This window comes from Miscanthus floridulus, chromosome 9 (assembly GCF_019320115.1).
Source record: "Miscanthus floridulus cultivar M001 chromosome 9, ASM1932011v1, whole genome shotgun sequence".
Classification (NCBI taxonomy): domain Eukaryota; kingdom Viridiplantae; phylum Streptophyta; class Magnoliopsida; order Poales; family Poaceae; genus Miscanthus; species Miscanthus floridulus.
In genome coordinates, this window is record NC_089588.1 from 99,012,984 (window position 1) to 99,026,506 (window position 13,523).

Below are 13,523 nucleotides of genomic sequence, written 5' to 3' on the forward strand. Positions count from 1 at the left end.
GTTTCTATTTCATCGCAATTTTAAAATTTTATTGTAGCACTGAAATGATTTAAATATTTAATTAAAACATTGTATCATTGGACATTGGGATTATTTATTTCTCTTTCAGATTTGTAAAAAATGAAGAGTGGTGATATTGTCTCTCTTTTTCAGAAATATGAATCAAAGAAAAAGGCTTCTTCTCCATCTCCGTTCCAGAAGAACAAATTTGTAATATTTCAATTCTATGTTAAGAAAACTATACTCATCTATTTTATGAACTCTGTATGTCCTTTTATGCTTAATCGAATTTTGTAATTCATATACTTGTGTACTGACGAGTTAAATTTATAACGGTTAAAAGAAAATTTAGAGAATGGACCACCATAGCTACAAATCCTGGCTACGCCACTGTTGACACACGCAGCAATCCAATAGATGAAAGACGAGAAAAAACTTAGGCCCAAAACGTCTAGATGGGCTAAAACAGAAAACGAAGTCCACTGGAGCAGACAAACCCCAAAGTGGGCCGAAAACGAAAAATAGCCCACGGTCAGATGAGAGCTGCAGCGCGAGCATGGATCTCAACTAGATGGACTAAAAGTTTTCTGTAGTACACAAAAGTAATGTATAATCCATTCAAAGGGGACTAAAAGTAATGAATGTATCGTCCATTCAAAGGGCAATCTGCTGTACTAGTCACCATATGAGTGGCCGATCTACATTAATTAATCACACACTAAGGCCTAGCTTGGATGATAGGGGAGGCACGACAGCCCCCGAGGGTGGCTAGTTCTAAACCCTGTTATTTCGTTCCCGTGGCAGCGTTTCCCCTCCCCTGTCGCTATTTGGAACAATCCTGCCGTGTCTTGTCTGGCCAAGCAGTGCGCGGAGTCGAGGCCCAAGGGCACCTAGGCGAGGTGGAAAGGAGTGTTGGCTGTAGCAGCCCTATGTATGCATCGAGAACGGATTTTTGGAGGCGGCAACGGCTGTCGAGCGACGCTCCTGATTGCGTCACGGACAGGAGGCATCCGGTGAAGAGCCGCCCGAGGGGTCGAGGCTGGGAGGCCCTGCCCCGCGGAAAACTCGTGGGTCGGGTGAGGTGTCCCCGTTGGGAGCGCTTCCAATGCCATGGCAGATTGGGAATTTTTTTTAAATTTTAACACTTTTTAATACTATTTTTAAATCTAACATGGTTTCTATTTTTTTTTTAAAAAGCTAACACTTTTGGCCGTGCTTACTGTGCTGACGCGGCAAACTCATGCTGCCGCGCCATGCATGGCGGCGCGGCAAGGGTGCCCGCGTGGCAGTCAGTCGGGCCGCTGACCGCTGACGTGGCCGGCCCTATCGCGCCACCAGCCCTGGCACGGTAGCGCCTGATACAGGGGCGTGGCCAGGCTCCCTTCCCTCTCTCTCTTACTTGCTTCCCCTCCTCCAGATCAACGCCGTCACCGGCTTCCTCCATCCCTCGCTGTCCATCCTGCCGCCGTCCTCCACCTTGGCTCGCTCTCCCTCCCGCCGCCGGCCTCCTCCCTCCCTCGCTCCCCTGCGCTCGGCGCGGTCGGCCACCGCCCTAGGCCGCCGGCGGCCTATTGCAGCCGCTGCGGGTGGATTGGGGTGAGCCCCAATCTCCCCTCTTGTTTGTCAAGGTAATCCCCTTCTCCCTTTGTTTCTTGAATCGAATCGTTGGTAGTTAGGGTTAGGATTCAAAACTTGTTTGATTGATTATTATATTTAGTTAGAGTATCTATTTGTTAGTAGATATAGTATAGTTAGTTATTTGTTGAGATTATTTAGGTAGTACTATAGTTATTATAGGTATTTAGATTAGTTAGTTTGTAGTAGTATAGTTAGTTAGTTGGTTTTGGTATTTAGTATAGTTATAATAGTTAGTATAGTTAGTGTAGTTAGTGTACTTAGCATAGTTTATATAGGTATTATAGATTAGTATAGTTATAATAGTTAGTATAGTTAGTGTAGTTAGTGTACTTAGCATAGTTAGTATAGGTATTATAGATTAGTATAGTTATAATAGTTAGTATAGTTAGTATAGGCATTTATATTAGATTAGTTAGGTTGTATTGTAGTTAGTAGGTTATTATTAGTATCGGTAGTTCGTTAGGAATATATTCGAAGACTTGGTGCAATTTCCTCATTTGTTTTTTAGATGGATTGTTTAGTCCGTTTGTTTTTATGGAGGAAGTGTCACTACTACAAAAACTTTACTGGAGGCGGGCGTTTTCGATTTTCCGCGGCGGGCAAAGCCGTCCGCCGCGGCCTAGAGGCCACGGTAAATCGTGGCTTAAACGCGGTAGGCGGCCTTGCCCGCTGCGGTTAATCGATTTCCCGCGGCGGGCACGTTAGGATGCCCGCCGCGGTTAAACGTTTCAAAAAAAACAAAAAAAACACAGGAACCCGCCGGCGAGCCCATTCTCGAGCCCACCGACGAGCCCATTCACAACCCAATACTGGCACCACCGCACCTCGCTGGATCCGCCGCCGGGGTCTCGACCTTGCCGGATCTGCCACCGGGCTACATCTGGGCCCACGTTGGACCTGGATCCCACCGCCGTCGTCGATCCGCCGCGCCGCCGCAGTGGCCCGGATCCGCCGCCGTAGAGGACGCCACGGACCGGATCCGCCGCCGTAGAGCCCTCCACCGACAAATCAACAAGTGCTGGGGCCGGATCCGCCGTGCTGGAGGCAGCCTCCGGCGGATCCGCAAGCACCGGAGCCACAGCCCGCCTCGAATCCGCCGCTGCAGTCCACCGCCGCCGGATCCCCATGCCACCGTTGCCCCTTCTCGCCGCGCCGCTCTGCACCTCCTCGCTGCGCCGCCGTGGCCCAACCTTGCGCCGCCCTGGCCCCTCCTTGCGCTGTCCTGGCCCAGCGTTGCCGTAGCCGGGCCCCAGCCCCACCATAGCCGCTCCTCGCCACGGCACCTGGAGGAGGGAGAAGGAGGAGAGCGAGACGGTGTGAGGAGGCCCGTCGCTGCTGCCGTCGCCTCCTCCATGCCCGCCGTAGCTTGACGCGCGTGGGGGCCAGCCCGCCCTGGATCCACGCCACCGAGCCGAGCGAGGAAGGGAGACGAGTCCGGCCGCCGGCCATGGGAGGGAGAGGGAGGGTTGCCGCCGGCCATCTGGACCGTGGAAGGGGACGGGAGGGAGGTGGAGTGATGGAGGCGGCTGGGAAGTGGAGTGAGGCTAGGTCAAGAAGTGAAGTGCCACTTATATACGAGCCCAGTAGAAAATCGAATATGGGCTGCGTCTGGGCTCTGAGCTGGGCCTGCATTTACCGAGGCGGGCCTTATAAGATGCCCGCCGCGGTAAATCGATTTACCGTGGCGGGCATCTTAATATGCCCGCCACGGAAAATACTTTTTTTTCGTGGCGGGTGTCTTAAGATGTCCGCCACGGTAAATAAAAAATGCCCGCCGCGGTAAATCGAGGGATTTATCGCAGCGGACACAAATAGGTGACCGACACGGAGTGTAAAAGTGCAACGCTGCGCATAATCGTTTGTGTAGTAGTGTGTTAGAAAAGGAGATGGTTTGTTTGAGGATATGGAAGAAGAATTGGAAATGTTTGATGATCCTCCTAGCTTCAACGACCTTGTTTTGCGTGTGAAGGAAAAGTTTGACGGGAAATTCACACTGAAGGGGAGGTTTGATAGTGGAAAGACTAGGGCACACTACGTCCTAATGCCCTTGCGCGACTAGGCTCACTGGTCCCGCTACACAAGGGTAATCCAAGGGTAAAATGTGACCATGGCTGAGGTGGTGGTGGAGAATGGGTACATGATTGAGGATGCGGAGGCCGGGTTGTCCTTTGATGCAATTGGAGGCGATGGACATGAATGGGGGGTCGATGTGGACGCAACACTGGGAGAGATGGCGTTGGACGGTCAGCTGACGCAAGAGTAGCTTTATTCGTCTCAAATGGCAGTCAATGATTCCAGGCGGATGCCAGTAGGCCTTATAAACAATGACTTCAATGTGGATGAGTTCGAGCGGGATGAGGAGGAGCAGGCGGAGGAGGAAAGGACTGGTGATGTAGTTATCAGTGATTCAGAGGATTCGGACGACGAGCAAGGAGGCAGAGATGCTATGCCAGTACCAGTTCAGGTGAGAGTAGTCAGAGATGTGCTAGGACCAAGTCAAGTACAGCATGCTATGCCAGTCCTAGGAAGACTAGTCAGAGATGTGCCCGAGGATGGTACCCCATACGATTCATGGGTTAGGTTGAGCAAAGCATAGCAATACGTTCCACCAGAGCCTTACACAGTGACAGAGCTGATGCAACTGAGGTCGGTGAATGTACATTTTCGTGGCATTCCAAACTATAGGCACGTCAGCCTGACGAATATGGTAGTTTGTGACACCGCCCTACAGATATGTAGAAAATCATTGTACGACCATGAGAATGTAATTCTTAGCAAGGGGATGGTATTCAATACAATGTCTGAGCTGAAACTGTTTCTTCAGGACTATGCGGTGTATCACCATAGGCCCTACACCGTCACTCATTCTGACAAGGAGTTGAGGTACCACATGATATGCAAGGTAGGTTGTCTGTGGAGGCTAAATGCTCGGAAGAAAGGGAGCGATGGCAAGTGGACGATAATTAAAGTGTCAACCCCACACATGCCTGTCAAATAAGGGGAAGGAAAATCATGCTCAGCTCATAGCACGATACCTTGCCTGTCACATATTGGGCCTCGTTGATGACGATAACGACGTTTCGATGTCGAACTTGATTCGGTCCATACTTGGATTCATAGGTTACGAGCCAAAGTACGAAAAGGCTTGGCGTGCTAAGCAGATTGCCCTGGAGATTCATTGGGGGTAGCTAGAAGGAAGCGTACAATAGGGTTCCCGGGATATTATGTGCAATGACTCACTACAACCCCGACTTGAAATGGTTTATGTACACCGAAGGGAAGTACTTCTAGAACCACTACACCGGTGAAGTGAAACATGTCCTGCAGTATGTGTTTTGGTCATTTGCTCAGAAGGAACATGCCTTCCAGTATTGTCGGCCAGTCATACTTGTTGATGGCACATTCCTAACCGAACAGTATAGGGGCGTGGTGATGATGGTGGCTACTATTGATCCAGAGGATCAGATAGTACCAATGACATTTGCTTTGGCCGAGGGAGAGAATGTTGATTCATGGTCATGGTTCATGCAGCTTCTACGGGTACATGTGCTTGGCCCCTCTCTCATGATATGTATGATCTCTGACCGTCACGTAGGCCTACTTAATGCTGTAGAAGAACATCTTGATGGGTTCCCGCCTCTGGTCCATAGATGGTGCATGCGACATTTCACCACTAATTTCTGGCGCCGTCAGAGGAAGAAGGAGGTTTGTGACAAGGTTAAGCCCCTATGTTGTGTATGTACAGAGCACCAGTTCAAGGAGACAAAGTAAGAAACTAGACAAGATGCTAAACAAAGAGGAGAAGGCCTAGTTGGAGGGGTAGATGGTAGATAAGCCCAAGTGGGCATTAGCATATGATGAGGGCGGTTTTAGGTACGGCATCATGACCATGAACTCGTTGGAGTCATTCAACAAGGTCTTCCCTAGAGTTCGAGCGTTGTCGGTGTCCGAAATCGTTGAGTTCTCGTTTCACAAGTGCAACGAATATTTTGTGAAGAGGTCGGGCCTCGAGCAAAGGAGGGTCGCAGGCAACATTTCGCCAAGGGGAAAGGCCAGACAAGAACATCTGTACGAGGCTGAGTGTTGGGCGTAGCAGCATACCGCCGAGGCCTATGGCCCAAATAGGCAGGTTTACAATGTACGGGCCAAGGGTGGCATGACCTTGGGCAGCGAACGTTATGGTGGTTGCAACTACCGAGTGGATCTTGAAAAAGTAGAGTGCAGTTGCAACGTCCCTCAGATTAGGCATGTCCCTTGTTCCCACATGATCATGACCTGCAGGGCCCGCGGATATGACTACCAGGTTGTGCCATATATGTCACCCTTATATCTCCGGTCGAACACCGTTAGTATATCGGAGAGTAGCTTCGAGCCATACCTTGACCTAACACAGTGGCTGCCTTACCATGGTCCCGACTACCTCCCGGATCTAGATTTGCTGAAGGTAGGGAAGGGTAGGAGGAAGAAGAAGCGACTTAAGGGTGACATGGAGGATGCTATGAGAGGTTACGGCAGAGACAAGTACAGAGGGAGGGACTTTGACCAGGCGCGTGGTACCAATATGTGCTCCATTTGCCATGAACCTAGTCACAAGGCTACCAGGCACAGAAGACAAGGGCAACATGTGTATATGTCGCCCATATTTTATTAATGTTAATGTTACATTTAATTTTGCTTAGCTTTTATGTATGTATGCAGGTTGCATCATTTTCTATTAATGTTAATGTTTGCTATGCTTAATGATGTTACTTTTTAATTTCCTATGACTTTATGCACTCATGTTCCATCATGTTATATTAATTTTAATGTTTTTACTAACTTTTTCATTTCCAATTTCAAACAGGATGGATCAACATCCGGAGTACCCCTTCTTGAGCAGCACTACGACAAGGACCACCGAGATCACCAGTTGTTGGACCTCGAGCCTCCGGTGCCCTTGGTTCCTCTGAGGCCACGCACGCACCAAGGGCACCGCTAGGACGAGCGATATGCGCCTTACATACGGCGTGCCGGCTTCCTTGAGCTGGTCCAGGTTTTCAACTCCGGGCTACCGGTCCTTTACCCTTCACTTCTCACTGCAGTTATCGATAGGTAGGACTTTATTTATCTTTGTTACCCTATCTTAATTTTTTTGTTACTACTAACACTTCTATTTTTGAAATATAATCCGACAGGTGGAGGCCGGAGACCCACACCTTCCACCTTCCTTGCGGCGAGATGACAATCACGCTGCAAGACGTGAAGCTTATTTTGTGTCTTCGGTTGGAGGGGGCTTCCAGTGATTGGGATCGTTGACCCCGATCACTGGATGGACGTGGTAGAGCAGTTCTGTGGCATTAGGCCACCTGATGATGAGGAATCTAAAAATTCTAAGTAAGGAAATTGTCCATATTTATTGCTTTCATTGTTTTTTGACATTGAATCTGTCTTATTGTTTATTGAAAATTTCAGAAAAACTTCTGGTGTCACTTCGTGGTGGATCACACACCACTTTGGGGCACCACTGAACCCAGACGTGCCAGAGGTGGAGATCGAGAGGTACGCTAGAGTTTGGCTGTGGCACTTCCTCGGCGTGTTCATGTTCCCCAATGTGTCGGGTAACACCATTAGCTGGTCGTTTCTGGGCATACTTAGCTAGCCGTGGGAGAACATAGCAGCGTATAGCTAGGGCAGCACGGTCCTAGCATGGACGTATCGTCAGCTCTGCGTTGCCTGCCGTCGCACAACGCCGAACGCCAGCCTAGCTAGGTGGTTGCTCGCACCTACTACATGTTTGGTGTTGGGAGCGATGGCTAGTTGGGAGACCCATTCTTCGTGGTTTGCCTGTAAGTACATCGATTTTTTATGTAGTTGAAACCACTTAAATACAATTGTCAGCACTAAATATAGTGATCAACACTTGACAACTAAATTTTCGTGTTCACTGCAGGAATGGAATCACGAGGATGTAGGCCCCACTGCTCTGTACATTTGGAAAGAAGCAGAGATAGTGAGAGGCAACCCACAGCGGTGGTACAGGAGCTAAACGGACGTACTGGACATCCTGAGATAGCACCAGGTTACGACCACTTTGCTTATACACGTCGATTGTATTGCTGCTTTTACAAGAAATCAGAAGCTAACTGAGTCACTTAAATTTCAGGTGACTTGGTGTCCTTGGGGTCGATGAGAGCTGGAGGACTACCTGAGTCCTCGCACTGAGGAAGAGTTGGACGAGTGGTGTTCAAACGTCCCACTCATTTTCTCCTACGTCGTCGAGATGCACTACCCTTATAGGGTGTGCAGGTAGTTCGGAAGAAAGGCAGCCATACCCACCGTCGCTGTACTCGATGAACCAAGCTTTGCACAAGTGGGAGCACATAGCACTTGAATCATTCAGAACCTAAAATACTCTTGTGTGTATCGAACCACTAACTTTCATTCAATTGCAGGTTCAATCGGAGGAACAGGTATAGGGAGAAGGATTGGCGCGTAACGCACTATAGCTACATCTAGCTCTGGGAGAATAGGCAGAGGCAGCAGGTGACCAATGGAGAACCACACGACCAACACACCTTCGACCGTTACCTCGAGTGGTTGCACAGGTCCACGAGGACACATATCAAGCCCCCCACACTAACGTCGCAATCGAGGACGAGTCAGACGACGAGGACATCTGCGATGTGTACGACGTTGTGACTAGGACGGAGACACAACCAGAGAGAGCACGGCTATAGAGATACGTGGTAAGATATTTAAATATTCACACAAGTAATCGCTCATGCATTCAAATACGTAGACTAACTGGGAGGTACCTGAATTGTGTGTGCAGGCCACACAGTTGTCAAGTCTCTCCAACGAAGCAGTCCTTTGACTTCACGAGACTAGAGGGGAGTAGTGGGGCGTTCTTCACGTCTTTGTCGATGTACAATCTATATGCAATGCCATTATAATAAACCTCGGTCTACTTTATTTTTAATAATGACTAATTATTCCGTATCACATAATTTCGCAGAAAGTGAGGAGGACTACTAGGAAGCTAGCTCAGAAGCTCAGCTGCATGGATACACCGTGGGAGCCACCATACGACCTGGCGATGTCTAGTCCCTTCCCTTAGAGCTCTTTGCCGATAGCAGCCGGTTCGTCTGACATGATGGCTGGTGATCGTACTCCGCTCTGTCACGGCAAGGGCCCTGCAGAAGGAGCATCGGCATCAATGCACACTGCCTACGACGATGACGATGAGGACTATGATGACGATGACTACGATGAGATCGGCATGTCTCAGCTAGGTGGTGCACCGCTTCCTACTTAGGGAGATGAACAGGTACTCCCTATACCTTTTCCCCAAACTTTTGAAGTAAGGTACCTACGTATTCTAACTAACGCTGCTTACCTTATACTTGCAGGGTACCAGTAATGCACCATAGTTTCACCGGGAGCCCCAGCATCGTGACCGCACCAACGTGGGGTTTACTCCTAACGTGCTACCTTCACGTCCGAAGCGACAGAGGCGTCCGCGGGACCCGTACAGTCCTAGGACATAGGATTTGGAGTATCACTTATGTAGGAGGACATGGTGAACTGGACTTATGTTTATGGCAAACTTCTATTTGAGGACCTATGTACTATGGAGCTTATGTAGTATATGGAAGGTGTTGCAGTGATGAAGTTAGATTATCTCCTGTGCACTTAGCTTTGTTATCAAATTTTTTGTTCACCAGACACGGCAAAATAGACGACGCGCTTTGAGCTTATATCCAATCGCGCCTAAGGGCGCGTTTGGTTCCGTGCGTCAACTCGCCTTGCCTTGCCTTGCTGGCACGAGTGACGAGGAGCTCGCCTAGCCGGGTGAGCCGTTTTTGCTCTCTCACGCCAGCAAGCCAATCCTCGCCCGCATAGACTCCAATACACCCTGGCGAGAAAACCAAACACATGGACTCACTCGAAATCCTCTCCTGGCGAGGCAACACAGCTCCGAGTAAAGAAAGCAAACACGCCCTAAGATTTTTTCTGGTTTGCCGTCTCCAAGACTGCCGCCCATGCGGCTTGGTGCATCAGCCATGCCGCGCCGTGCGGGGTGGCGTGGTGGCATTGCCGCGCCAGGGAGGGTGGCGCAGCGGCCTTGCCGCGCCGTGCAGGGTGGCACGACCACACTTGGCTGCTCGTTGAGCTGACGTCCCACTTATCTATTCTCGCATTTTTAACTTTGTTTTCGCTTCAAGTTTTATCGTATACTTTGCTTCAATGGACAATGTTCACTGGAGTAAACAGAGGGAGTCAGATAAGAAGCAGAGACCAGTACACCTATAGCATCTAGCCTTTTTAGTGATTTATCATGTCACTGTCGTGTAGCTGCCTAGACTTTTCAGGCTTGGTCTGGTCATGTCACCGACGTCGTACACTGCATGCTTCTTAGCGTTTTCAGTGAGCATTAACATCGACCAACACAGCCCACGTCCATGCCACTTCCTTTAAATCGACGCCTCCAACTTCTTTCTAGACGCCAAGGGCAGAACTAAAGACACCACCAAAGAGAAGAAGTGCATACCAATGTCGGGTGCATCAGGGTAGGGAAATGGAAATGTTCTGATAGTTTGGCTAGGATCTTATGGTCCAGATTGGTACCCAGATCCACTAGAGAACTTCCCATTGGAGGGTAAGAAGGATTTTCGTCCAACAAGTTGGTTGCGACCATATGATAACAGGAAAGAAGAGTGGCCAAAATGTTGCCACGGTGAGAACTGTGTAGTGCAGATGTATGACGGTGGTCTTCATGGAGGGCGTCGGTTCTTCAGATGCCCTCGTGGATGGATAAGTCATACCACGCATCTTATCGTAGTAGTCATCTTCTGCATACTAACAACATTACATATTGTGTAGAGCTTCGATGACGAGGACAACTGTAGTTTCACTAGATGGGTTGATCCACCACCCATTTACCTGTACGAAGAATACATCCAGTACCTACAAAACCGCATATTTGACCTCGAAAGGGAGGTTGAAACCATGTCCGCACCCAAAGAAGAAAACACTCATGAAGAACAAGCGCAAGATGTTCCGATGGAAAACAAGGCATTGTGCAATGATCCTTATTGCAAGTGCACCTGCCATGAAATTGGTACTATGGACAAGGCTCTTCACAGTTGTTCTCACAGCAATCTGCGTTCTCTAGATGCGAGAGTGATTAGGACCTAAGTTATGTTGGGTGAAGTTTGAATAACTCTATCGCAGGTCTTTTAATTCTTAGTCTATAGTTTGTGTGTTTGTTGTTTGGTTTAATTTCCTAAGACATGTTAGGTTTAGCTCAGGACCTCTTTACCAAGCTTTCGTATAGGTCCTCACATGTCATTTCATGTGTTGTTTGTGTTTAATTATGTATTGCACTACTTCCTTACCTTTTAATTCTAGTACGTGAACTCGTTTGATTAACTGCGCAATATTGGAATGCAGATTATGACCACCATGAATGAAACAACAACACACTGAAAAAGTGCAGTACATGGGAACAACATACTGAAAAAGTGCAGTACATTGGAACAACACACTAGATCAGTTTGAAAGATGCAATAAATGACAACATTGTTCATTACTAAACATGAAACTACCAAATCTAACATACTACTGAGTGCAACGAGGCCACTTTCCCTTCCTCAAAGCATCGGGATTCTCCTCCATTGCTGCTTTCGCATGGTGAACACGCTCAAGCTTCTTCTCCTTTTCCACCCTGCGCTGAGTAGCATGCCTGCGTGCTCCTTTTCTGCTGCCTCCTCCCGGGGTCTCTTATCGGCCAACTCCTTCCGCTCCGCCTCTCACTCCTTCAATTTCCCCAGATACCACTTATCTTTCTCCTTGATATCGGTGTCGATCCACTGCTCAAAATCACAAAGCGGTGGAGGGGTCTGCAAAACATGCAACTATTACACATGCAACCTAATAAACCATACATGATTTCATATGGCACATAAAAAAATATTGCACAATATCAGTTTCTCACCATCAACCCAATGCGGATCTGACGAGGTGTAGGCTCAAACGCGTAATTGTCACACATCCGGTACCTCTGCTTGTATGTTTCCTCCTCATCAGAAATCTCTACCTTGCAAGGATCACCGCAGTAGCACATCGAAACTGGAACCCCACTAGGAAGTGGCAAACGGGTGTATGCAGTTCCCACCAACATCCAATTCCAAATTTAGAACAAATCAATCCTAGGGTTTCGATTTCGTTCTAGGAACCAAGAACAATAAACTTTACAAATCAATCGTAGGGTTTACCTTGGTTTCGAAGATTTTACCATGCCTTGGCATCTCTAGAGGCCAATCTGGTTGGGAGGGGCGGTGGAGGAGGGATTTTCTAGAGGGGAGGTGGGCGAGATCTGGAGGAGGAACAAAGGGACTGAGGACTGAGGGAGGGAGATAGGACTTAGGGAGGGAGGGAGGGAGGGAGAGAGGACAAAGGGACTGAGGGAAGGAGGAGGAAGGGAGCCAGCACGCGATCTGTACCAGCCCTTGCCGCGCTAGGTGAAAGGGCGCGGCAGGGGCTGCCACGTCATGCATGGCGTGGCAGAGTGATTTTACCGCGCCATAGCACTAGGCGCAGCCAAAAGTGTTAGTTTTAAAAAAAAATTCAGTGTTAGATTTAAAATTAATTTAAAAAAGTGTTAAAAATAAAAAAAAATCTAGATTGGCCGGTGCCCAATTTCCACACGTGGTTTTGTCCCAAGGAAAACACGAGGAAACCCCCGAGGTTATGAGTTTCCAAACGAAGCCTAAGAGGGCCACTTATTCCTTCTATTCACACTGTTTTTGAAAAATCACCTTTTTCATACGAGCTTAGATCACTAGTAGAGAACAGACCTTTGATCCTCGACCAAAATGGGCTCTAGTCCCGGAATTTTTTGCCCCCGGGACTAGAAATACCTTTAGTCCCGGTTGGAGGCTCCAACCGGGACTAAAGGTCCCTGCCCAACGGCTACTGCGCCAGACAGAGGTGGCAGGGACCTTTAGTCCCGGTTGGAGCCACCAACCGGGACTAAAGGTATACTTTTACTCCCGGTTGGTGGCTCCAACCGGGAGTAAAGGTCTACTCCCGGGCCGTGGCTGCGCCCGGGGTTGGAAAGTTACCTTTAGTCCCGGTTGGATCCATCAACCGGGACTAAATGTTCTCCCTTTATAAATCGGCCGTCTCCTCCTTCCTCCCGGCCCCGAGCCCGAGCTCAGCACATTTTGAAGCTCACTGCAGTAGTGTTCTTGCTTCCTCCCTCCCTCCATTGTTCCTCCATCCATTCTTGGATTCCTCCGTCGATTTCTTCGATTCCTCCGTCGATTCTTCAGTTGTAAAGGTTACCAATCTCATACTCTCATTTTTTACCATTATCTTATGCCGTTTTGTTCACTATATATATTTATGGTTCTTTATTGTGGTTTTTTTCATTTGTAAGCAATTTGAGCTCAAAATCACTTCAAGCTTGTATATTTACATGAAAGAAGGTTAAAGTATATATAAATATAAAGTTAGAAAATAGTTAGAAAATTATAGCAAATCCTTACTAGTTGAACTTGCGGACCGTGTTCAGGTCGGCGAGGATGTTCTCTACCGAGCGGTAACGGACGTCAAGGAGGAGCTTTGATTCTACGAGGGAGAGCGACAACGGTCGTGGAAGACCGTGTTCCCTTCCTCGTAGAATCGGAGCTCTTCCTTGACCAAGTACGGTGTCGTTCAGTGGAGAAATGCTCGCCGAGCTGATCATGTAAGCAAGGTCAACTAGTACGGATGGTTATTTATTCACATGTCCCGATATCGTCGCAGTAGTCTGTCAATCACCGTACCTAAACGTAGTATATATAAATATAAAGTTAGAAAATAGTTAGAAAATTATAGCAAATCCTTACTAGTTGAACTTG